Source organism: Choloepus didactylus, chromosome 2 (assembly GCF_015220235.1).
Source record: "Choloepus didactylus isolate mChoDid1 chromosome 2, mChoDid1.pri, whole genome shotgun sequence".
In the NCBI taxonomy this organism is placed as follows: domain Eukaryota; kingdom Metazoa; phylum Chordata; class Mammalia; order Pilosa; family Megalonychidae; genus Choloepus; species Choloepus didactylus.
This window is the reverse complement of record NC_051308.1, coordinates 114,983,802-115,009,638: the sequence shown is the minus strand read 5'-3', so window position 1 is coordinate 115,009,638 and position 25,837 is coordinate 114,983,802. Positions and strand designations below refer to the sequence as shown.

Below are 25,837 nucleotides of genomic sequence, written 5' to 3'. Positions count from 1 at the left end.
CTTGGAAAAGCTAGTTATCAAATTTATTTGGAAAGGGAAGATGCCTCGAATTGCTAAAGACACTCTAAAGAAGAAAAACGAAGTGGGAGGACTTACACTCCCTGACTTTGAAGCTTATTATAAAGCCACAGTTGTCAAAACAGCATGGTACTGGCACAAAGATAGACATATAGATCAATGGAATCGAATTGAGAATTCAGAGATAGACCCCCAGATCTATGGCTGACTGATCTTTGATAAGGCCCCCAAAGTCACTGAACTGAGTCATAATGGTCTATTCAACAAATGGGGCTGGGAGAGTTGGATATCCATATCCAAAAGAATGAAGGAGGACCCCTACCTCACCCCCTACACAAAAATTAACTCAAAATGGACCAAAGATCTCAATATAAAAGAAAGTACCATAAAACTCCTAGAAGATAATGTAGGAAAACATCTTCAAGACCTTGTATTAGGAGGCCACTTCCTAGACTTTACACCCAAAGCACAAGCAACAAAAGAGAAAATAGATAAATGGGAACTCCTCAAGCTTAGAAGTTTCTGCACCTCAAAGGAATTTCCCAAAAGGTAAAGAGGCAGCCAACTCAATGGGAAAAAATTTTTGGAAACCATGTATCTGACAAAAGACTGATATCTTGCATATATAAAGAAATCCTACAACTCAATGACAATAGTACAGACAGCCCAATTATAAAATGGGCAAAAGATATGAAAAGACAGGTCTCTGAAGAGGAAATACAAATGGCCAAGAAACACATGAAAAAATGTTCAGCTTCACTAGCTATTAGAGAGATGCAAATTAAGACCTCAATGAGATACCATCTAACACCTATTAGAGTGGTGCCATTAAACAAACAGGAAATTACAAATGCTGGAGGGGATGTGGAGAAATTGGAACTCTTATTCATTGTTGGTGGGACTGTATAATGGTTCAGCCACTCTGGAAGTCAGTCTGGCAGTTCCTTAGAAAACTAGTTATAGAGTTACCATTCGATCCAGCAATTGCACTTCTCGGTATATACCCGGAAGATTGGAAAGCAGTGACACGAACAGGTATCTGCACGCCAATGTTCATAGCAGCATTATTCACAATTGCCAAGAGATGGAAACAACCCAAATGTCCTTCAACAGATGAGTGGATAAATAAAATGTGGTATATACACATAATGGAATACTACACGGCAGTAAGAAGGAACGACCTCGTGAAACATATGACAACATGGATCAACCCTGAAGACAATGCTGAGCGAAATAAGCCAGGCACAAAAAGAGAAATATTATATGCTACCACTAATGTGAACTTTGAAAAATGTAAAACGAATGGTTTATAATGTAGAATGTAGGGGAACTAGCAATAGAGAGTAATTAAGGAAGGGAGAATAGTAATCCAAGAAGAACAGATATGCTATTTAATGTTCTGGGGATGCCCAGGAATGACTATGGTCTGTTAATTTCTGATGGATATAGTAGGAACAAGTTCACAGAAATGTTGCTATATTAGGTAACTTTCTTGGGGTAAAGTAGGAACAGGTTGGAAGTAAAGCAGTTATCTTAGGTTAGTTGTCTTTTTCTTACTCCCTTGTTATGGTCTCTTTGAAATGTTCTTTTATTGTATGTTTTTCTTTTTTGTTTTTTTTTTTTAATTTTTTTTTTCCATACAGTTGATTTAAAAAGGAAAAAAAGGTTAAAAAAAAAAAAAAAACAAGGAAAAAAAATATGTAGTGCCCCTTTGAGGAGCCTGTGGAGAATGTAGGGGTATTGGCCTACCCCACCTCAGTGGTTGCTAACATGACCACAGACATAGGGGACTGGTGGTTTGATGGGTTGAGCCCTCTACCGTAGGTTTTACCCTTGGGAAGACAGTTGCTACAAAGGAGAGGCTAGGCCTCCCTATAATTGTGCCTAAGAGCCTCCTCCCGAATGCCTCTTTGTTGCTCAGATGTGGCCCTCTCTCTCTCTCTAGAGAAGCCAACTTGAAAGGTGAAATCACTGCCCTCCCCCCTACGAGGGATCAGACACCCAGGGGAGTGCATCTTCCTGACAACGTGGAATATGACTCCCGGGGAGGAATGTAGACCTGGCATCGTGGGACGGAGAACATCTTCTTGACCAAAAGGGGGATGTGAAAGGAAATGAAATAAGCTTCAGTAGCAGAGAGATTCCAAAAGGAGCCGAGAGGTCACTCTGGTGGGCACTCTTATGCACAATTTAGACAACCCATTTTAGGTTCTAAAGAATTGGGGTAGCTGGTGGTGGATACCTGAAACTATCAAACTACAATCCAGAACCCATGAATCTCAAAGACAGTTGTATAAAAATGTAGCTTATGAGGGGTGACAATGGGATTGGGAAAGCCATAAGGACCACACTCCACTTTGTCTAGTTTGTGGATGGATGAGTAGAAAAATAGGGGAAGGAAACAAACAAACAAACAGACAAAGGTACCCAGTGTTCTTTTTTACTTCAATTGTTCTTTTTCACTTTAATTATTATTATTCTTATTTTTGTGTGTGTGCTAATGAAGGTGTCAGGGATTGATTTAGGTGATGAATGTACAACTATGTAATGGTACTGTGAACAATTGAAAGTACGATTTGTTTTGTATGACTGCGTGGTATGTGAATATATCTCAATAAAATGAAGATTAAAAAAAAAATGAATGGGTGGGATTTGGGTAGATGTAAAGGTGAAGTCCAGATCCTGAGATCAACAGGCAAAGGTATGGAGGCAGAAACTGGCAAAGTGCAGGGACAGCTGAGGTAGGTGGAGGTGGGAAGAGATGGCCAGACTGAAGGATTGGAATTGGGGAGTAGGGAGAGAGAAGCTTGGGCAAGTTGTTTGAGTCCTCATTATATAAGACCTTGAAAGCTAGATTTCCTGTAATAGGCAGTGGAGAATTGTCAAGACTTTTCGGAGGGAAATGACAAGATGAAAGTGGTATTTCAGAACGATTTACCTGTCAGTCATTTCCCAGAAAGACTGGGGAGGAGAAAAGATTAGAAGAAGGGAAGACAGTTGAGAGGTAGTTACAATAATTCTGGTTTGAGGTGGTGAGGACCTAATTTAATATTGCCGTAAACATGGAAGAGATGAGGGGAATCTGAGAAGATGAGGGAAATCTAGTTTAAAATTTATTTTTAGAAAATATAAGTAAGATATATTTAGAGTTAAAAAAGCACATAAATGTATAAAATTAAAAAAAAAAATTCTCCTCTCTTCCTTACTCCCAATGTGGCTCTACAAAAGTAACCAGTCTTAACAGTTTCTTGCATACTTCAAATAAGTTTTAAACATGTATCTATCCATATATATATATGAGCTAAGGATAGCAGAGGGGAGGCCTAGAAGGAGCCTGAGTCCCTAATGAGATGGAGCCACCCTATATATACAGAGACAGAGACCCAGCTTATAGATATCCAACCTGCACAGTCACATAGGGCCTGGCTCTCAGAAGAGGGCTCTGCTGTCACTGTCTTAATTCTTCATTTTTGAACAAGGACCTCCACATTTTTATTTTGCGTTGGGCCCCACAAATGATGTAGCCTGTCATGTATGTGTGTGTTTTAAAATTTAATTTAATAAATAAGCTCATTTTATATATACTATTTTGTACTTTAATCTTTTTTTTTAACTCAATATTCTATCTTTGGAGATCTTTTCACATACAGATCTACTTTCTTTTACCGTCCATGGTATGGGTGCATCATAATTTGTTTATCAAGTCTCCTATTGATGGACATTACTTTGTTTATGGATTTTTGCTTTTAGAAATGAGCTGAAAGGACCATCCTTGAATATCTATACTTTGGTATGCCTTGCAATATATTCATGGGTACACTAGCAGTGGAATTGCTGAATCAAAGGATGTTTGCATTTAAAATTAGGACAGATACTACCATGTTGCTCTCCAAAATGTTTGTACTAATTTTCATTCCTACTAAGAATATTTGAGAATGTCTGTTTTTTCACAGCTTGCTAATTATGGAGATTTTCAAACTTTAAAAATTTTGTCAAAATGATAGACAAAAAACAGCATCTTGTAGTTCTAATTTGCATTTATTTGATTTTGTGTGAGGTTGAATATTTTTTCTATATATTTTGTTTATTGGTCATTTTTGTATTTCTCTTCTTATGAATTTCTTTTTGCTGTCCTTTTGTTCATTTTCCTTTTATATTATCTTTCATGTTTCTTTATGTAAATTAAGAAATTAATCATTTTTCTATCATATAGTTATAAATATTTTCCCTGACTTGTTAATATTTTGATTTTTTTTTTTTTTGCTGCATTTTTTTTTTTCCTATAAAGAAGCAAAGATTTTACTTTTATACAATGAAACTTTTGGATGAGAGATCAGCTGAATTTCAATCAGCAGTACTTGATGACAGCTTGGATGTAGATGGAAGGGAAGAAGATATATGAAAGGTAAAACCACATTAGGGAAATGCAAATCAGACAACAGAGATACCACTTCACACTCACCAGGATGGCTATTATTAAAAAAAACAAAAAAGGATAATAACAAGTGTTGGTAAGGATATGGAGAAACTGGAACCCTCTTGTATTGCTGGTGGGAATGTAAAATGGTGCAAGTTCAGTGGAAAACAGTTTGATGGTTCCTCAAAAAACTAAACATTGAATTTAACTCTTTGAGCTATGTGACCTAGCAATTCCACCCCTAGGTATATACCCAAAAATAATTGAAAAGAGGGACTCGAACAGATACTTTTACACCAATGTTCATAGCAGAATTATTCACAAGAGCCAAAAGGTAGAAGTAACCCAAGTGTCCATCAACAGATAAATGGATAAACAAAATGTGATATATACATACAATGGAATATTATTCAGCTGTAAAAAAGGAATGAAGTTCTGATACATGTGACAACATGGAGGAAACCTGAAAACATCATGTTGGGTAAAATAAGCCAGATACAAAAGGACAAATATTGTATGATTTCATTTATATGAAATAGCTAGACTATGCAAATTCATGGAGATGGAAATTCATGGAGCCAGAGTTGGGGGAATGGGGAGTGTTCCAGTTTACTAAACCTGCCAAAATGCAATATACCAGAAATGGATTGGCTCTTACAATGGGGGTTTATTACTTCACAAATTTACAGTTCTGGGGCCATGCAAATGTCCCAGTTAAGGCATCAACAGGACAATACCTTCTCTGAAGAAACTCTGATGGCATCTGGGGTTCCTCTGTCACATGGGAAGGCACATGGCCAGAGTCTGCTGGGCCTCTTCCAGGTTTAGCTTCTGGTTTGCACAGCTTTCTCCAAAATGCCTCTGGGATTGTGTCTTAACTTCTCTCTCTTGGCAACTGGTGGATCTTTGCTTATTTCTCCTGTGGTATTTCTCGCTAAGCTTCTGGGGGTTTTCTCTTAGTTTTTCCAGGGCAAACTCTGGATTTCCTCTCTTAGCTTCTCTCCAAAATGTCTCTCTCAGCTTCTCCAAGCATCTGGGTCTGTGTTGACTCTGAGTTCTCTCTCTCCCTGAGCTCTCTTAAGGACTCTAGTAAACTAATTAAGACCCACCTTGAATAGGCAGGATCACATCTCCATGGAAATAATCTAATCAAAAGATCCCACTCACAATAGGTCTGCCCCCACAAGAGTGGATTAAAAGAACATAGTTTTTTATGGGGTACATAACACATTCAAACCAGCACAGGGAGTTAATGCTTAATGGGAACAGAGTGTCTGTTCGGAGTGATGAAAGTTTGCTAATGGATGGTGGTGATGGTAGCAAATCGTAAATGTAATTAATGCCACAAAATTGTACACTGAAAAATGGTTAACATGGCAAGTTAAACAAAACAAAACAAAACAAAAGGTAACACCAGTGTTTCTAGGTTTGGGGGATAACAGTAGTGTCCTTACCGGGCTCATCCAGCAGGAATCCTCCCAGTGATAGGGTCTTCTCATGTGCCTAGGGAGCCAAAGTGTTAGAAACAGGAATTCATTAAAGTTTACTGCTTTCTTAAAATAAACTTTTAAAGACTAGTTTAGACTACAGAAAAGTTGCAAAGATAGTATAGAGTATTCCCATTCCTAGTTTTCCCTGTTATTAACATCTTACATTAATATGGTACATTTGTTATAATTAATGAACCAATATTGATATATTATTATTAACTAAATTTCCTACTTTACTCGGATTTCCTTAGTTTTTACTTAATGTCTTTTTTCTCTTCCAGGATCACATCCAAAATACAATATTATATTTACTGGTCATGTCTCATTAGGTTCCTCTTGGCCATGATGATTGAGTTTAGTGTTTTTATCATTGTCATCACACATCGATTCACTGACCAATGGAGCAAAACCCTATCTGAATTAGTCATGCTGATGATACAAAATCATCAAATACTTGAGTCTAGATCCCATTCCCTGTCCTGTCTCCAATCTCTCTTCCCAGAGGCTCCCAGGCACCCTTCTTCTTCCTCCACATCCACTCTAGTGCTCAGACATTCCTTCTTTGTCCTCCAACTTCAACCTAGCAATGGCATTTCTTCCTTTGAAGTGAAAATCTACTTTCCGGCTTTCTTTGCCAACAGTTGAGATTATCCCCATTATTTCCAGAAACTTGCTTGTTTAAAAACTATTTTTCCCTTATTCAGGGATTCAAACAGACATTTTTACACTAATGTTCATAGCAGAATTATTCAAGAGCCAAAAGGTAAAAGTAACCCAAGTGTCCATCAACAGATAAATGGATAAACAAGATGCAAATCAAACAGATAATGAGATACCACTTAACACCTTAAAAAAAAAGGAAAACAACAAGTGTTGGCAAGGATTTGGAAAATTGGAACCCTTTTGTATTGCAGGTGGGAATGTAAAATGGTGCAGACTCAGTGGAAAACAGTTTGATGTAAAACAGGTTTTCCTAGTAACTAGTTTTTAGTACAATGCTAAGGAAGGAGTTGCTTCTGATATTGAGGGGATTGAGGACTACAGTTAAGTTGGGAAGTTGGGAAGGAGAGCTGGTGTACTGGGGAAGTTAATGCATCTTGTTTGTACTCATCCTAAGTAAAGGTGAGATGTATAAGTGTAGAAGTCCTAGGAAAAGTTGGAAATACAGATTTGGTACACAGATGAGAGGTCAGTTTTTCAAATGGAGATTTGAGAGTATTCTGCTTAGAGGTGGCAGTAGAAAGCATGAGAGAAAGTAAACATGCATATAGGAACAAGAGTAGAAGGCAAAGGAAAGAAACTTGGACCACAGCCACAGTTAGCGGACCGGAGAAGAGGTAACCATAGAAGAGAGAGGGTAGGGTCTGGAGCTGTGGAAGATCATAGACAGAGCATGGGATAAAAACACAACGAGGAAAGAATGGGTAAAACTAGGGAGCAGAGGAACAAGAGACATTCAGTAGGAGGACTGAGAAAAGACGTTTAGTTTGTGAGCTCAACTGCAAGGGATGGACAAGAGGACTTGGAATCATTTGGTACAAACTGCTTAATTCAGGAGATGAGAAATAAAAAGGAAAGAAATGAGGACAGCTACAAGTTGCAAAAGCAGAAATTAAGGCATTTCCTTAGGATCAAGTTCTCCTATACATCTTTGAGGGTAGAAGGAAAGTAATGGAGAGAAAGAATTATTAAAGATGATAGAAAGGAAAGGGAGATTTTTCTAAGTTAGGTTCCAGCTTTTAGTTTCCCTGCTTAACTAAGATGTAAGTTCACAAAAGCAGGGATTTCTGTCTGTTTTGACTTTTACTATATTTCAAGAGCCTGGGACAGTTCCTGGCACCTGGTAGGTGTTCAATAAATATTGTTGAATAGGGGAGAGGAGAAGGAATTAAGTCTAGCCACTAGAAAAGTCTGGCTTTATAATGAAGGATAAACATACATGCATACATACATACGTACATATATATATATATATATATTTATTTTTATTTTTATTTTTATTTATTTTATTTTTCAGTTCACAGGGAAGACTGAGGGGCTAGGGGTAGGGAGAGAACTCATGTCTGATAGCCCTGGGATTTATGATTATGGTACCCAATGAGGATGGACTGTAGGAGGGCTGGCCTGTTAGGAAACTAAGGGCAGAAATGCGTTCCTGCTTCTTATACAGGGCAGCCAAGAGCCGGCCTGTAATCCCAGCTGGGCGCTCTTCCCACCCCTTTACATTTCAGACAAGAGTCCTGTGCACAATAAAGAAAGAGAAGTGGCAGTGTGGTGACATGATTGAGGTTAATGGACAACTGATCACCTGCCAAGTGGATGGGAAGTTGTGTTGTGTTTTTTTTCTGCCCACTTTTGCAGAAAAAAATTCTTATGAATGACTCATCTTGTCTTATTATTCAACATACAAATATGTGAGCTGATAACAAGAGGTCAAAACCCAGGGAGAATGTATCTACTCCCCCCACCCCCCAAAAAAATTTTTGGTGGATGGTTAATTTCCGTATCTTGATTGTGGTGATGGTTTCACAGATGTATACATATGTCCAAACTATCAAATTGTACACTTTACGTATGTAAAGTTTATTGTACCTCAATTAAGCTGTTTGGAAAAAGGAAAAAAAAATTCTTATATGTGAAATGTTTGTAATGACAAGTTTGGATATTAATTTACCTATGATTACTTGAATATGTAAATTTATTTAATTCTTCTTCACAGTCAAAGAGTAAGTAATTTTGAAATGAATCAAATAATCATTTTTGGGAAAACAAAGAACAACCCAGGGAAAGAAGATACAAAGGGTGTTATAGGATTCCTAACCACATGCCAAGGATAAACTAGCCACTTCCTCTCCTAGGGGGAGGATTGAAGAGGAAAACTTCCTTGGTGAGCTGGGGTGAGAATGTTGTGTTCTTTTTGTAAACTTTCTGTAATTCCTCATTTAGCTGGCTGACTCTCTCCTTGAGACCATCCTCTTCAAGTCCCCTTCAATCTACAGGAAATCCTCCCTTCCACAGCCCAGACAGAAAGACCTCCAGTCGCTTTGCCATTCTGCTGGCCACAGGGTCCCTCTTCTTAGTCCTCACGATGCACTACAGAACTTGAGAGATACTTGTGCGACCCACCTAATGGATGGACCCAGGGCCTGGTTTCCCTTCCCTGCCCCCAGTACTGAGAGCCTTGCTGTGGAAAGTCCACTTTAAGTTTTTCTAGAAAAGTTTTAGAAATGATTTTCAAAGGAATTAAATTTAAGTGGCTATGTTATTCCAATTACTCCAGATTTGTTCTCTGCCATTGCAGTCTCAGGGCCCTTATGCTAGACAGCATGCATAAAACAGTGCAGGGGGTGTTTTTAATCCAGAAGAAACATGGTTGGTCCTTGGGATTCAGGAGGGTTAGAGAATAAAAGCCCTGGTAGACGGTAGGGGTGGGAGGGCAAATCAATACTTACTTTGGGAGTTGGAACTAGTCTGCTTAGTAGGGCTGATACATTAGTAGGAACAGTAAAAGTCAACCTCCTTCCTGAACTAATGGGCCTCAAATTCACCAGGAACCTCCAAAAAACTCCAGGGGGAATGGAACACAGAGTGTCAGTAATTACCTTCTCATCATTCAGGTTGTAGCTCAAAAGCCATCTCCTCAGAGGGATTTCCTTGACAACTCTCCATATCGCCATCATGTAACCCTGTTAAAATTGTCTTCATAGCACTTATCAACATCAGAAAGGATTAATTAACTTATCTGTTAATTATCTGTCTCTCCTACATTAGAATACAATTTCCACAAGAGCAGGGATTTTAACTCCTGTGTTCACCACTCTATCAACAGTGCCCGGAATGGTTTTGTAAGCAGAATAATGCCCCATCCCTCCTTAATATGGTACCTTACATGCAAAATGGACTTTACAGATGTGGTTAAAGATTGTGAGGTGGGGAGATTATCCTGGTGGATCCAATGTAATCACAGGGGTCCTTATAGGAGGGAGGGAGGAGAGTCAGAGTCAGAGAAGGAGATGTGACAATGGAAGCATTATCAGAGATTTGAAGATGCTACACTGCTGGTTTTGTAGGGACCTTGAGTCAAGGAATGAAAGTGGCTTCTAGAAGCTGGAAAAAGCAAGGAAAGGGATTCTTTCCTAGAGCCTCCAGAAGAAACTCAACCATGCAGACACCTTGATTTTAGGAATTGCAATCTCCAGAACTATAAGATGATAATTTTGTGTTGTTTTAAGCCACTAAGTGTGTGGTAATTTGTTACAGTAGCAATAAGAAACTATCGCAGACAATACCTGACACATAGTTGACAAACAGATAAACATTCCTTATTTACAGGTCCTTATATATGGGACCCAACCCACAATAAAAACAATACTTTGCATCTCTATAATGTTGTACAATAGCAAAATGTGTTCATGTTCTTTATTTCACAATAGTTACTATTATTTTATAGACGAGGAAACTGAAACTCAGTTGCCCAACTCCTATAGTTTTTAAGAGACAGAAAGTAGATTCAGAACCACATCCTTTGTTTTCTTATTTTTGTCTAATGCTTAACAACATTATGTCAACAATAAAGGACATGTAAAAAATTCATTTGTAATCCTTTTACTCTAATAGATCAACTACTTTTATTTTCCCATATCTTCTTACAGTTCTCATCAATAAAACATTTTAAAAATCTTCATAATTGCAACCCAATGTTTTTTCTTTTTTCTTTTCTATTGAACATTATTTCAGTAGGTGTGTCAGTTCAGTTTCTCTGGGAAGCAGAGGCTTAAACAAAGGTATGAGTGCACGATATTTATTGGGGGGTAATGCCTGTGAAGGACAAAGAGAGAGGAAGTAGGACCAGGCAGGTTGAGTCTCATGTCATGATGCAGATCTGACAAGTTCTTTCCCAACCCAATGGGGAGATCCAGGGCAAAGACTTCCCGTTAGAAGAGTTCCATGTTGAGCAGAAATGGCCATACCTTAGTATCCAAAGCATGTTCAGTCATTGGCTGGGACAAGTGTGGCCTCAACTTGACTCACACATGGTAGTGAATCCTGAAGGTGCTGCCCTTGGAGGCTGTAAGACCACTACACTCCTGGCACCTGAATGGGAAGCACATTCTAGAGGGGAATCCAAGTGGGGCATTTCCATGGTTGCTATAGTCCACACTTTGTGTCTCTGCTTCTTCATTTATGTTTGGAAGACATCTCCCCCAGGGTTCCACAGGCCTCTCTCTCTGAGGAGACACTTAGATGAGGGAGGTTAGTGAAATATACTACAGTCTCCATTGTTGCAGTTGGTCTTGGGGCTACAAATGATAATCATCAATTCCTTCCTTCACCATCCATCCTATATCCCTCTTGCCTTCAGCTACTGCCTCTACTGGTCTTTGTGGCTTACCTTCTGGTGTGACTCAAATCCTAATTTCTGGGGCAGGGGGGCAGGGTTGAGTCTCCTTCTCATGCAAGGGTTGTTGCACTTGTCCATTCACGGTCATAACCCAAGTGAATCACCGTATGTATTCCTCCCTGCCCCCATTGTGTAACAGCAGTCCTATCTCTTCCTGATAAGATGGTAATTCTTCCTGCATGCTGATCCCTGGATACAAGGAGTCCAAAGTTCTCAGGTAGCCACCATAGCATGTGACCCTTGCTGGAAGGAGTATGTCCCTTTGGGGAACAGAACCTCTAACTCTGAAGTGCCCAGAGTTGTAGGAATAGGAAGTACAAAGTCTCCAAGTGGGTCATAGGGAGTTATGGTAAATGGGGCTACTTCTTTCCTGCTCCAGACCCCAATAAAAACTGACAGTCTTTTGTGTCCCCTGGTATGTAGACCAGAGCATTGTTACTAGGTATGGAAAGTATTGCCTTCAGAACCTGGAGAGGCCTAGCAGGCACTGTGATTCCTTCTCTGTGGTAGGAATACAAGATGCAACAATATGCCTTTTACTTGGCAGGGATGTCCCAACATGCTCCTTAAACACTGGAGTCCTAAGAAACTTGACTGATGTGGGAGGCCCCTGAATCTTTGTAAGGATTATCTTCCATGCTCTAGAGTGCATGTGTCTTACCAAAGCCTCTATTTGTTAGCTGCCTCTTGTTCATCCTGACTGATCAGCATGATGCCATCAATGTAATGGATCAATGTGACGTTCTCAGTCCAGATCGCTTCTGACAATATGGGGTGGATCCATTGTAAGCTGGACCTTGGCTAGGATTCCATTTGATCACCTGACTCTTAGCCAACACTCCAACTGGGGTGGGGTGGGGGGTAATGATTTGGGTCTCTGGGTAGGTATCAATATCAACTCAGATCCTATGTCCAACTGTCCTCCAAAATGTCTGGGTATTTTCTTCTCTTCTACATATGGTCACCTGTGTAGATAGTCCCTTTATGGAAGGACTGGGGAAATCGTAACAGTATATACTCACCATGGTGTTTCAAGTCCTGGAAACCTGGCCAATTCTTTTAGTCAGTGAGTTTTGGGTCTGAAAACTGACTCAGGTCTAGAAATTAGGCAAGGGATCATGATTTTTTACTGGGACCTCCATCCTTAGCCTTCTGCTCATTTATTCTTGCTTTTTTCCCTGTTTCTTCCCTTCTTTCCTTCTTATGTTTCTTTCTAATTTTGAAAATCAGAACTTATTTTTAGGAAAACAAAATTACATGCATTTTTCTGTGACCAAAAGTCTATAGAATTCACTTTGAAAAACCCCTGCCTTAAGTCCCCATGTTTTGTTTTATAATCTAATTTATTAAAATTTATTTTTATAGCATATATAGGTTTACAGAAAAAATCAGGCAGAAAGTACAGAGTGCCCATATACATCCCCTTCACCCCAGTTTTCGCTGTTGTTAACATTTTGCATTCGTGTGGTATATTTTTTTTACAATTGATGAATCAATATTATTATAATTATGTTACTTACTGTTCTAGTTTGCTAATGCTGCCAGAATGCAAAACACCAGAGATGGATTGGCTTTTATAAAAGGGGGTTTATTTGGTTACATAGTTAGTCTTAATGCCATGAAGTGTCGAAGGTAACACATCAGCAATCGGGTACCTTCACTGGAGGATGGCCAATGGTGTCTGGAAAACCTCTGTTAGCTGGGAAGGTACGTGGCTGGCTGTTCTAGTTTGCTAATTCTGTCGGAATGCAAAACACCAGAAATGGATTGGCTTTTATAAAAGGGGGTTTATTTGGTTACACAGTTACAGTCTTAAGGCCATAAAGTGTCCAAGGTAACACATCAGCAATCAGGTACCTTCACTGGAGGATGGCCGGTGGTGTACGGAAAACCTCTGTTAGCTGGGAAGACACGTGGCTGGCGTCTGCTCCAAAGTTCTGGTTTCAAAATGGCTTTCTCCCAGGACGTTCCTCTCCAGGTTGCAGTTCCTCAAAAATGCCACTCTTAGTTGCTCTTGGGGTGTTTTTCCTGTCACAGCTTCTCTGGAGCAAAAGTCTGCTTTCAATGGCTGTCTTCAAACTGTCCCATCATCTGCAGCTCCTCAATCAGTTCCTGTGCATTCTTCAAAGTGTCCGTCTTGGCTGTAGCTCCTCTTCAAAATGTCACTCACAGCTGCACTGAGTTCCCTCTGCCTCTCAGCTCATTTATATAGCTCTACTGATCAAGGCCCACCCTGAATGGGTGGAGCCACGCCTCCATGGAAATATCTAATCAGTTATCACCTACAGTTGGGTGGAGCACATTCCATGGAAACACTCAAAGAATTCCAATCTAATCAGCACTGAAATGTCTGCCCCACAAGATTGCATCAAAGATAATGGCATTTGAGGGACATAATACATTCAAACCGACACACTGGCATCTGCTCCAAAGTTCTGGTTTCAAAATGGCTTTCTCCCAGGACATTCCTCGCTAGGCTGCAGTTCCTCAAAAATGTCACTCTTAGTTGCACTTGGGGTATTTGTCCTCTCTTAGCTTCTCCAGAGCAAAAGTCTGCTTTCAAAGGCCATCTTCAAACTGTCTCTCATCTGCAGCTCCTCTGCTTTCTTCAAAGTGTCCCTCTTGGCTGTAGCAAACTTCTTCTGTCTGAGCTCTTATATATTGCTCTGGTAATTTAATTCAGACCCACCCTGAATGGGCAGGCCAACACCTCCATGGAAATTATCCAATCATCACCCACAGTTGGGTGGGGCGCAGAGAATTACAATCTAATTAACACTGATAAGTCTGCCTACACAAGATTACATCAAAGATAATGGTGTTTGGGGGGACATAATACATTCAAACTGGCACACATGGTTTACATTAGGGTTCTTTGTGTTGTACAATTCTATGGGTTTTAAAAAAATTATTGTGGTAACATATAAACAACATAAAATTTCTCATTTTAACCACATTTAAGTATACAATTTAGCAGTGCTAATTACATTCACAATGTTCTGCTACCATCACCACCATCCATTATCAAAATCTCTCCATCAACCCAAACAGAAACTACCCATCAAGTCTTAACCCTCCATTCCCTACCTGCTTGTCCTTGGTAACCTGTACTCTACTTTCTGTTTCTATGAATTTGCATAGTCTAGTTATTACATATAAGTGAAATCATATAATATTTTCTGTCTGGTTTATTCCATTTTTATGTCTTCAAAGTTCAGTTCATTCTTGTTGTCTCATGTATCAGATTCATTACTTTTATGCCTGAATAATATTCCATTATATGTATACACCACATTTTGTTTATCCATTCATCCATTGACTGACACTTGGGTTGCTTCCATCTTTCCGCTATTGTGAATTATGGTCGTATGAACACTAGTGTACAAATAACTGAGTTCATGCTTTCAATTCTTTTGGTTATATAGCTAGAAGTGAGAAGGATGAATTACACAGTAGTTCTATTCTCAACATTTTGAGAACCGCCAAACTGTTTTCCATAGTGACTGCAATATTTCCCATTCCCACCAACAATGTACCAGAGTTCCTATTTCTCTGCAACTTATTTGCCAACTCTTGTTATTTTCCATTTTTAAAATAATAGCCATTCCTAGGGTGTGGGAATTGGTATCTTGTGCTTTTGATTTATTTTCCTTCCTTCCTTCCTTCCTTCCTTCTCTCCCTCCTTCCTTTTCTTTCTTTCCCTCCCTCCCTCCCCCCTTTTTCTCTGTCTTTTTCTCTCTCTCTCTCCTTTTTTCATTCTGGCTTTCTTTTGATTATATATATTAAGCAATATCCTTACTGACTGCCCAGCCATCTTGTCTGTAGGCATGCCTATCTAGACCACTCTTCAGGTCAAGCCCCCTGTTCTGATTTGCTAATGCTGCTGTTATGCAAAATACCAGAAATGGATTGTCTTTTATAAAGGGGTTTATTAGGTTACAAATTTACAGTTCTAAGGCCATAAAAGGGTCCAGACTAAGGCATTGACAAGAACATACCTTCACTGAAGAACAGCTGATGGCATCCAGAACACCTCTGTCACCTGGTGTGGCTAGTGTTTTCTGGTCCTTTGCTCCCAAACTCTGGGTTTCATTTCTTAGTTTAGCATCTCCAAATGTCCTTCTGTCCATAGCTTCAAGCATTGCTAAGCATCTTTAAGTGTCAGCAAGCATCTGGGCCTATGTTGCCTCTTAGCTTGTCTCTTAAATACTCCACTGAACTAATCAAGACCCACCCTGAATGGGTGGGCCCACACCTCCATGGAAATAATTTAATCAAAAGTATCGACCACAGTTGGGTGAGTCACATCTCCATGGAAACACTCAATTGAAAGGTTCCACCCTAATCAAAAGTCCATAAATCTGCCCCTACAAGATTGCATCAAAGAACCTGGCTTTTTGGGGGACATAATATATTCAAACCAGCACACCCCCTCAGCTGTCACTCTGACTTTGCTAGTCATTATGATAATTGGGAAACCCTGGCTGCTGACGGTTAAGTGCTGCCATCTTGCCTCTATTGCTTTGGGACTCCATCATCCCTGTTGCTCTAAAATAATCAAGCTTGTGACAGCCTCTGCTTCTGTCAGTCCTGACTTGCAGAGAAAGTCTCCACTGAACTTCTTAGTGATACTAGTCCTGCTTTCACCAGTACATTTCTGATGGCCTTGGTAAATGGGGTTCCTCTGGATCTTCCAAGGTACATAATCCTATGGTGGAGCTGCTGGCCTCTAACTGACATTAGCATGCCCACTTCTCTGAGCCACTTAATTCCTTCTTCTACCAGTTGCCATGGCAATTCAAGCATTTCAACTTTGCTCAGCATGGGTTATCACTTCTTCCAGGCTTCTAGGAGCCACAGGAGCAGGTCCTTACCAGAAAGTCAAATCTTATATCCCAAGAGAGTGCCCCAAGAATAAATTAACCCTTTTCCAGGTTTGTATTTCAGCCCCCTGGGTTAATCACCCTCAAAATCCAGGCCCATGGGTACTTCCCTGGTGCATGTTGGCTAATTCTTGCAGCTCTTTAGGTAGTCCCTTTCATCCTTTATCAGGCTTAGCATATTCTCACTGGATTATGCTGTAATTAACCACAGTTATAATCCTGGTAGCCAGGAAAGGAGAGAGTGGCCTCTCTTAATAATGAGAGGGAAGGCCCCATCTTCAGGCTCTGAGGGTTCAGAGGAGTCTAGGGAGCCAAAATCTTTAGGGGCATCCACCCAGATATCTCCATTCCATGTGTCAGAGTCCTAGGTTTTCCCAACCAGGGCCCTGACCTTCATTACAGATCTGCATTGGGAACTCTATTAAGTCATGTGTTTGATCTTCAGCTTTTTTTGCTGTCCCACTGCAGTAGGTAGATAAGGGCCTTTTCCTAAACTACCCAAGAGGTAGTTTGGCCTTCACACTTAATTTTAAATGTTTGTTTACTGCTCTCAGCTTTTCATTATCTCTTTGCAGGACTCAATGCAACTTAATACCAGCCAACCAATTCCATTGTCTGCATATGCACTGTTATCCATCTCTTTATTCCACATGCCTGAACTGTTGCATTATCCAAACATTCTCCCAAAGCACCATGAGTGAAACCTTTAGCAACTGGGTGACCATCTTGTCCTAGAGACTATTTGTTCCCACATATCACAGGATGGGTTGTTATTGCCAGCCACACAATGAGTAATGTAACCTAAAACTTATTGCCTGCTTTTTCAGAACACTCCCTGTACAGAGTCAGTTCAGGTCCTCTGGGAGTAGATGCAGAGATAAAGTTAGGAGTTCAAGAGGTTTACTGGGTGGTAATAGCCTGTGAAAGATAAAGGGGGAAGGAAGTGGGAATGGGTGCGGTAAACCTTCAGATAGTGATGCAGATCTACCTTCAGATAGTGATGCAGATCTAACATCTTCGAAAAGAAAGGAAGTTGGAAGCAAAATTGGTCAAGGAGAACCTCTATGATGCAGATCCTTCCAAATTTTGGTCAACTCAGTAGAAAGCTTCTGAGCAAAGAGTGCCCTATGGAGTAACCCCTCATTGCATAGAAATGGGCAGAACTTAATTCCCACACCATGTTCAGTCATTGGCTAGGGCTGCCCAGGAAGTGTATGGTCTTAACTCTGACACCGAAGCAGATTGCGGAGGTGCTGCAGCTGGAGCTATTTCCGTGTATTATCTTGCCTTTGTATTATTAGACATACATTTTGGAAAAGATTCAGATAAAGAACCTAAGCATTCAGGCAATTAGTGGGACTCTGCTTTGAAACTGCCACAGTGGACGGTGAGAGAACTGGAGGAATCTTGGGGCATCCGGAATGTTTGTATATGTTTAAGCTGCCAAGCTTCTGCCTCCTTCACTGACGAAGGAAAGTGAAATGGAAGGTGGAATCAGCTGTTGTTTGGGTGTGTGGAGGAACACTGGTTCTCTCCCTAGAGTGGCATTTTAACAATTCAGGAAAAAAAATTATGCAGAAGGAAACTGTTCCTTCTAATTTCATTGGAATTGGAAATATGTGGCCTTTCTTGCTCTTTTTCTTTTTAAACAACACTCTTACTTTGAAATATACTGGAAATTTTGAACATATGGGAAGTTAGTTGCCACAGATTATTAGAGGTGGGACAGTTGGGGCAATGTTGTGTTAGGGGCTGTGGGGGGACTCAAGGAGCCTCGTGATGACTCTTGCCTTGTCAGGGAGTGACTCCGATTAGGCTGAAAAAACTTGCCTGAAATTCTTTGTCCCAGACAGCTCCCCTGTTTTGTACTGATGAAAACAGGAGGAGCTGAAAGACCACAGAACATGGCTGGTGTTTCCCCAAGAAGCCCAAAGGAAACAATCTAATTGTGAAATCTGGGGTCATCTTCTTAATTTCTCAGAGGCAGCTGAGTCTCAGAGATTTTAGGAGACTTGGCTAGAGTTACAACTTTCCTAGAAGTAAAATTAGGATGCAGGTGTCTTGACTCCTGAGTCAATGCTGTGTGATCATTCATAAAAATCATTGTGGTTCTGCCTCCCTAGTCAAACTGAGTAAAGAGTGGGCGGCATGGGTCAGAAAGAATTCAGATTCTTTTGGGGACCTTTGGAAGATCCTGAACTGAAAGGTTGGAAGGGTACAATGAAATGAGTACATAAAGTGACTGTGGCAGTTTGAATGTATTATGTCCTCCAAACGCCATTATGTTTGATGTTGTCTTGTGGGGCAGGCGTTTTGGTGCTGGTTAGATTTGCTTGGAATGTGCCCCACCCAGCTGTGGGTGAAGACTCTGATGAGATATTCCCATGGAGGCGTGGCCCCGCCCATTCAGGGTGGGCCTTGGTCAGTGGAGCCTTATAAATGAGCTGACTCAAAGAGAAGGAACTCAGTGCAGCTGTGAGTGACGTTTTGCAGAGGAGCAAGTTTGCTAGAGAGGAACGTCCTGGGAGAAAGCCATTTTGAAACCAGAACTTTGGAGCAGATGCCAGCCACGTGCCTTCCCAGCTAACAGAGGTTTTCTGGACGCCATTGGCCATCCTCCAGTGAAGGTGCCTGATTACTGATGTGTTACCTTGGACACTTTATGGCCTTAAGACTGTAGCTGTGTAACCAAATAACCCTCTTTTTTATAAAAGCCAATCCATCTCTGGTGTTTTGCATTCTGCAGCATTAGCAAACTAGAACAGTGACCCTTTCTATCTTCCCTAACAACACCCATAATAGAAATTTTAGTCAACCAGGAAAAGCCCCAAGTGTTAGAATAATTACATATCATTATTGCTATTGAAGAGCAAAGTATCTGTAAACAAAGCTCAAGAGAGAAATAATGAGTAAGGAGCTAAAGTGGCATCAGGATGAGTGGTCTCTTGCTTTTCTTTCCCCTTGTCATCACTTCAGCTTAGGCCTTATCACCTCAAGTTTTGCCATTGTGTTTTTCATACTGACCTAGATTAACCTGAAATCCTACTACTTCCTTCCTCAAAAATCTTCAGTAGCTCTCCACTACTTATCAATAAAGCCCAAATTCTTTACCCTGATATTCAAAGTCTTGCACAGTCTATCCCAGAATCTACCTTCCTAGTCTTTTTTCCCACTATGTCCCAGCCCCTTTGTTCAGTCAATAGGCTCTCCTTCCAATTTCCCCCACAAACATTATGCTTTCCTGTCCCGAGGGCCTCTTCTTGTTTTCTTGTCCTTTTAATTTTCTTTCCCTTCCTCCCTTCCTCCCTCCCTCCCTCTCTTTCTCTCTTTCTTTCTTTTTCTTTCTAGCAGTTTTACTGAGATATATTCACATACCACATGATCATGCCCCCTTTCTTCCTCCGCCTTCACCTACCTGTTTTCCCAAGGCCCAGATTAGATACCATATTCTAGTTGAAAAGGAGACTTTCAGGTAGCATTTAACTTATACCATTCATTTGGGATTTATCATATCCTTCCTTAGGATTGTAGATAATTCCAGCAGTTCCAAAACTTGTATACAAATTCTCTAGTCCCTAGAATCACCCTTTGGCAGGTCCAGAAATCTGGGGAATTGAAGTAATCTAACTCAGCTTCCTCAACTTTCCACTCCTTCATAAAGCAGTTAGATAGGGGAGGAAGGGAAGGGGAAATGACCCTAAAAGACCCGTAACAGGAAGTTCCTTTTGGTGCACACACACCCAGCCCTCACTCAGGTCAGTGCTGGAAAAGAACCAATGAAAGGTGCAACTCATTAATCCTTTATTAGCATAACCAGAGGGGGAAGGGCCCCTCCAAGTCCTTGTAATACAGGAATCCCAACCTCAGAAGGCTTTTCTTCATTTGGAGAAGGCCTGTGTTTCACCGCCTTGGAGCATATACTTTCACTATGCATTACACTTTTTGGCTGTACAGGGTCCTTAAATTCTTTCCTGCAACTGAGTCAAGAACCCTCAAGATGCCAGCCTCTGGTTGAGGCCTTGACCTCTCTAAAGACTCCTGGGGCTCTCTGGCATCACTCATACCTGTTCTTCAAATTTAAGTTCTAAAAATAGACTTTCCCTTCTCTGATAGGTCCGGGCTTTCACTACTTGACTAGTCTATTTTTTTTTAATCTTGCCCACTCTTATAGCTCATTCTCCAAATATGATCAGGTCTCTCCTTCCTAAAAACAAAATAAAACAGAACCAATATAAAATTTTCCCCATCACCTTGCTTTTCCTAAAGTCATCTTCTCCCCACCCCTTTTTGAAACCATGTTCAAGTATATAATTCTGTGCTGTTAACTACATTTATAATGTTGTACTACCATCACCACCATCCATTACAAAAACTTCCATCATCCCAAATGTTCCTTCCCTTTTACTAATAGACTTTATTGCAGTCTGATTTGAGGACTTACCACTCTGCTGAAATTGACATCTGGAAGATCAACCAGAACTTCCTAAATGCCAAATTCCATAGTCTTCTATTTGAACACTTCTCTTCCATGGACTTTATTTTTCTCCTTCCTCTTTGAGTACTCCATACTTGGATCTCTCCACCCCCCACCCCAACCTGTCCCATATTTCTCATGGTTTATTCTTTGGTCCTCTTTGCAGATTTTCTTGTCTATGCTTAGATCATCTCTAGTCCTGATTTCTCTTCCAAGCTTCATGTCCAATTGTTTGCTGGACACTTTTTGATGGATGTTCCATATGTCCAAGATGGCAAGTTCCAAAGTGAATTTATATTCTTCCTCTTCTTCGTCCTCCCCTAATCTCTTCTGTTTTATGCTGTATCCTTTTCAGCCAGTGACATCGCCTTCTTTCAGGTATTTTTTAAAATTACTCTTCTGGTGTAGCCTTCCTTGCTACTCTGCTTAGGAAGGGGTTACAGATTCATAAAGGATCTTTGAGAGAAGAATTTCAATAGTTTTTAGTGGTTGTGGTGATGGTCTTGGAGAACTCAGGAAAAAACTGAGGAAAGAACTGTAAGACAGGAATTTGGTTTCAGATTCACTTTTTCCATGAAACCTTCTCCAATTTACCTAGAACTTTCTCTTCTACATAATTTCACCAAATAAAATTACCCTCTTGAAAATTTATTTCTTCTCTTTGGATAATAATTTTCTGCCTTTACCGTATTTATAAACCTGAAGGATTTTGCCAAATTGTAACAATTCTCAAGGAGAGGAACCACTTCTCTTCCGGGTTGGAAAAAGATCTGTCTCTGCCACCTGTGCCTTATGATGATGTCTGCCTGTCATCAAGTGCTTCCTTGAGTAACAGATGACCATGCTGGTGATTCAGAGATTTCCTCGGTTTTCCGTGTCATCTGTGTTCCTAGTGCTGGGGTGGGGTGTCTCCTTTAACCCCCCCAACTTTATATTTACTGTAAATACACTAAGTATCCAAATTATTAAGGTGTTACCCGAGGGTGTTTACGTGCTTCCACTTTTTCAATATCTGGGTCAATTAAAAAAATTCCACGTTCAAATAAATCTCTTTAAAAAAAACCACTCCAGTGGTCTGGAGGTAAGAGAGACCCAGAGGGACATTTCCTCTTCTGATCCCCACCCCCACCATACCTTTCGCTGTTCCTCCCCAGGGCATGGGCCGGTTTGATAGCTCTAATTGTCACATAAAGCTTCCTTTGGAATGCAGAAACTTTGCATCCCAGCTAAGGAACTGGTAGGTTAACTTTGCCCTACAGGACCCACACCTAGCTTCTGAAGGCTGGGGGAGGGGAGAAGAAACGCACTCTGGCGAACGCACCGGAATGTAGTCTGCATTTAGATTCCTATTCAACCCTAAATAAGTACGCAATAAATATTTGTTGAATTAATAAATGAGAACAACATCCAGCAACGTAAGCCGAGTCAATCTCTCTCTTTTTTTATTTTTTACGTATCTTAACGGTTAAAATCTAGGAAGTCAGCTTTTATGTTGTTTAACCACAGCTGGAATTATTAGCCGAGTGCCTGTGGTTTGCAGAGTACCACTCCTTGCTTTACTCTTTTCTGGGGCCCGGGATCAATTTCCCCACTCCTTGCAAGGTTGACTCTGAGGCAGTTTTACAGTCTAGGGTTGAGCCCCCTTCTGTTTAGAATGAAGATCATTGCTATTCTTGCCTTAAATGTAAATTTACGTCCTTCATTCCCATTCATTCAACAAATATTTATTGAGTACCCAATATGTTCCGGTGTCTGTCCTAGGCATTTGGAATAAAGCAACGAATAAAACAAGAGATCCCTGCCCTGGTGGAGCCTACCGTGGAGGCGGGAAACAAATGTTGAACATTATTTTAAAAATTAAATTATGTAATACACTAGAAGGTGAAGTTCCGGAGAAAAAGTTACCAGGCTGGAAAATGTCTGTGGAGGTCTGGGGATAGGGGAGGAGGACCCAAGATTGGGCGTCTGGCTTAGGTTGGAAAATAGGAAGACAACCTAAGGTGGAGGAGACTCTGACGTCGGGGGTCAGGGAAGATTTTTATGCAGAGTGACGGGAGAGAATTATAGCTTATGCGGAGACAGGTAAGGACAGAAAGGGCTGTAGACGGAGATTCCCACTGAGGAAACCATAGGTGGACGTGTGTTTTCCAGCTGAGGTAAGAAGATGCTGTAGCTGGGCGGCTCCCGGAGTCGTGGATGGGGGTGATCACGGGCTGCCAACCGCTAAGCCCCGAAAATGGCCTCTCATGCCCCTTCGCCGCTCCGCCCCCAGCGCTCCGCCGCTCGCCCGCCCACGTGACCCAACCCACCCGGGCTCGCGACCCCGGGTCCGGATCCCCGCGGCGGCAGCCCCGCCCCTCTCGGAAAGCCGACCAACCGCAGCGAGGGTAAGGCGGGGCGGGCGGTGACGGCCACTGGGGGTGGAGCTCCGTAGGGGAGTAGCAGGTTGGTGGGCGAGGGAGCCAGAAGGAGGGAGCGCGGAGGGACGGAGGGGGAGGGACCGGGAGCCGCGCGTGCAGCTCTCCCCGAGTCCGAGCGGGAGCGCGAGCCCGGGAACGCCGAGCCCGGCTGTGGTGAGTGAGCCGGGCGGGGACAAGGGCACCTGAGAGGCGATCACGGATACCTCTCTTCCAGGGCACAGGTGCTGAGTTGGTGGGGGGAGGAGGGGAGGTCAGGATAGATAGGAGTACTAGTAACAGTTGGCTCCAAGGTGCCAGGTGAGGGGCACCTGAGGGTAAGGTTTTTCCCAAGACGTGAAAGCATTTCAGGGCCAGGATTTCTCTGGAGGTCGGACGCCAGCCCCAGGGGCGGAATTTCTCTTGGAGATTGTGGGGGAGGGGGTGGAGGAGTTAGTCCCAGATGGGGAGAGGGAACAGCTTGCCTAGGTTCAGGAAGGTAAGAGGAAGGGCATCAGGAGGTGCTATTTCCCTGAGGCCTGTTCCCTCTTCCTCCCCCCTCCCTCAGCCTGGGCTGGCTGCTGACACCTCCCTTCTGGCTTTGGGATAGCTCTCAGGTAGGACCTTTCCTCTAACCATTTACCTACACTGAAGACAGTTGCAAATAAACGACACTGAGAGGCAGAACAAGAGGGCACTCCCATCTCTTTGCTAGGTGTGGAAGGAAGGCTTTCAGTTTCTGTTCTTTGCTTTCATGCCAGAGAGAATTTTTCTTCTTCCTTTTGAGATAAGGCTCTCCGGGAGGGGGATATGAGGAAGACTAGATCCCTGGGCCTATAAAATATCTAGCAATATTGATTTCTAATGAGGTCTCTTTTTGGGGGCTGATGTCAACCTCCTTCCGCCAAGTACACATTTTATGTGGTTCCTGATGGGGCCACTGGGTGAGGTTTAAGAGCTCAACCGATTTCCTTGATGTTTCGCAGAATCACCTTTACTCCCTGATACCCCACTAGACACCCCTGACTCCTGGATGGCTGGCAGGCTACAGTAAGCACTAAAGGTGCAGGAAATAGGACTTCTCAGAAGACCTCAAGACTAGGGGAAATAGAACCTCCCAAGTCCCCAGTTTGGATGGTAGTTGCACACTGGGTCACAGACAAGACTGCTGAGGCAGATTTCCTTGCCTTGGGCAGATAAGGGGACCAGAGCCAGCCTTAGCTGGGCCCCTTTGATGCCCTGCCTGAGGAAAGTTGTTGTAATTGGGAAATAATTAGCAACCACTATGTTGTTGACAGGCTGCCAAGATGTGCCTCTGTAGTTCTTTCATCCTGAAAGGAGAGAAGTGGGGAGCTAGCTCTGGGATGCTGCTAATCCAGAGGCCCTAAGAGGATTCTGGCTGACTTGCATGCCATCAACCCTGTGGGATGTGAGAAGGTACACATAGACTGGGGAGGGGGTAGGGCTACTTCTCTTCAGGACAGAGAGAGGAGAACTAAGGCTCAGGGAGGTGGCCAAGGCAAGTACAGGATAAGGAATGCAACTTTGGGAACTTGAGAGGGACAGGTAGAGGGAAACAAAGTCTTCCTGTCACACACTGGCCTGTCACTCACCAGGTTCTTTGTGCATCTGCTCCTCCAGCCTCTTCCTTCCCCACCTTCTGCCTCCTCCTTCAGAGCCTTGGCCTTGGCATCCAGACTGGACAGAGGCCCTGCCCGTGGTGTTGCCCGTTGCCTTCCTCTGTGGTGTGGAATTTCTCTGGTCTGCTTTACAAGCTGCCAGGGTACTCTCCCTGGCCCTCCCCTTCCCCTTACTTCTTAAACCAGTTCAGCCAGTTTGCAGGGGCCCAGTTCCTCATTGTGCCACCCCACCTCCCACCCCGTACTGGCCAAGCAGCTCTAGCCTGGCTCTCAGGTTTCTGTTTTTTTCAGTGGACTGAGCCAGGAGTCCACTTTGGGGGTTCTTTTTGGATCTTACCTCTGTAACTCTTTATGAGAAAATGGGAACCAAATGCTCAGGGTCACTGAGTTGTCCTTCCCTATTTTGACCATTTGCTTTCCTTGTTACTTCCAACAGCAGTCTAATCCCTATACCTCTATGTACCTGTATATAGTTCTCTCAGGTTCCAAATCTGCCAACATGTGGCTCCTGGCATACTGCCTGGCCCTGTGTATATCAGTCCTTTATCCACACAGCCGAAACCACCCCACCCCCACTTCCTGCCAGGAGTCCAAGGACCCTGTCACTCCTAGTTGGAAGCCAGATTCTTACTGCTGGGCCAGAGGTGATAGAATTGGGACAGGGCAAGCTAATGAGTAACTAAAGGAGAAGTGGCTGTCTAGAACAGGTGCACAGTGTCCTCTCCTTGCAGGCAGGAATGGCTGAGGCAGACAGATGAGAATTGAATTGGTTTGTGGCCTGGTCTCTTCCCAAAATACAGTTGGTGAGGAGAGGGCCCTGGGTGCATGCCAGGGGAGAGAAAAGCAGGGTCAGGCATCTGGAGAAAGCACAAGCTCTGGGCGCCATGTTGCCTGGCACTTGATCACTGTTTACCTGTCTCTGGGCTTACGCAAGGCCCTAGAGCTGCCTTGCTCCCTGGGCCCCGCCCTGCTGTCCTCAGTAACTGAAGGCGGGTAGGTTTCATGTTTTCCACGTTGAATCATTTAGAGCCCTGCTCTCTGATCCACCCCAAAGATGCCCCCCGCTCTCCTCTCCCCTGACCCAAATGCTCTGGGGCTGAAGGTAGTTGAGGTAAAGG

At 42.3% G+C, this 25,837-nt stretch overlaps 1 protein-coding gene across 3 annotated transcripts in view; it reads left to right on the top strand.

The window, feature by feature from the left end:
* Positions 1-23,165: 23,165 nt before the first annotated feature.
* The window catches only part of CGN (cingulin), a 34,036-nt gene continuing 31,364 nt past the window's right edge, over positions 23,166-25,837 (top strand). Inside the window, exons 1-2 of one of the 3 annotated variants that reach the window (XM_037825990.1) lie at positions 23,186-23,256; positions 24,378-24,516. The gene's annotated coding sequence lies outside the window, so the exon portion shown is untranslated. Of the gene's footprint in view, positions 23,257-24,377; positions 24,517-25,837 lie in introns of all 3 variants that reach the window. The other 2 variants (XM_037825989.1, XM_037825987.1) reach the window with 2 other exon arrangements.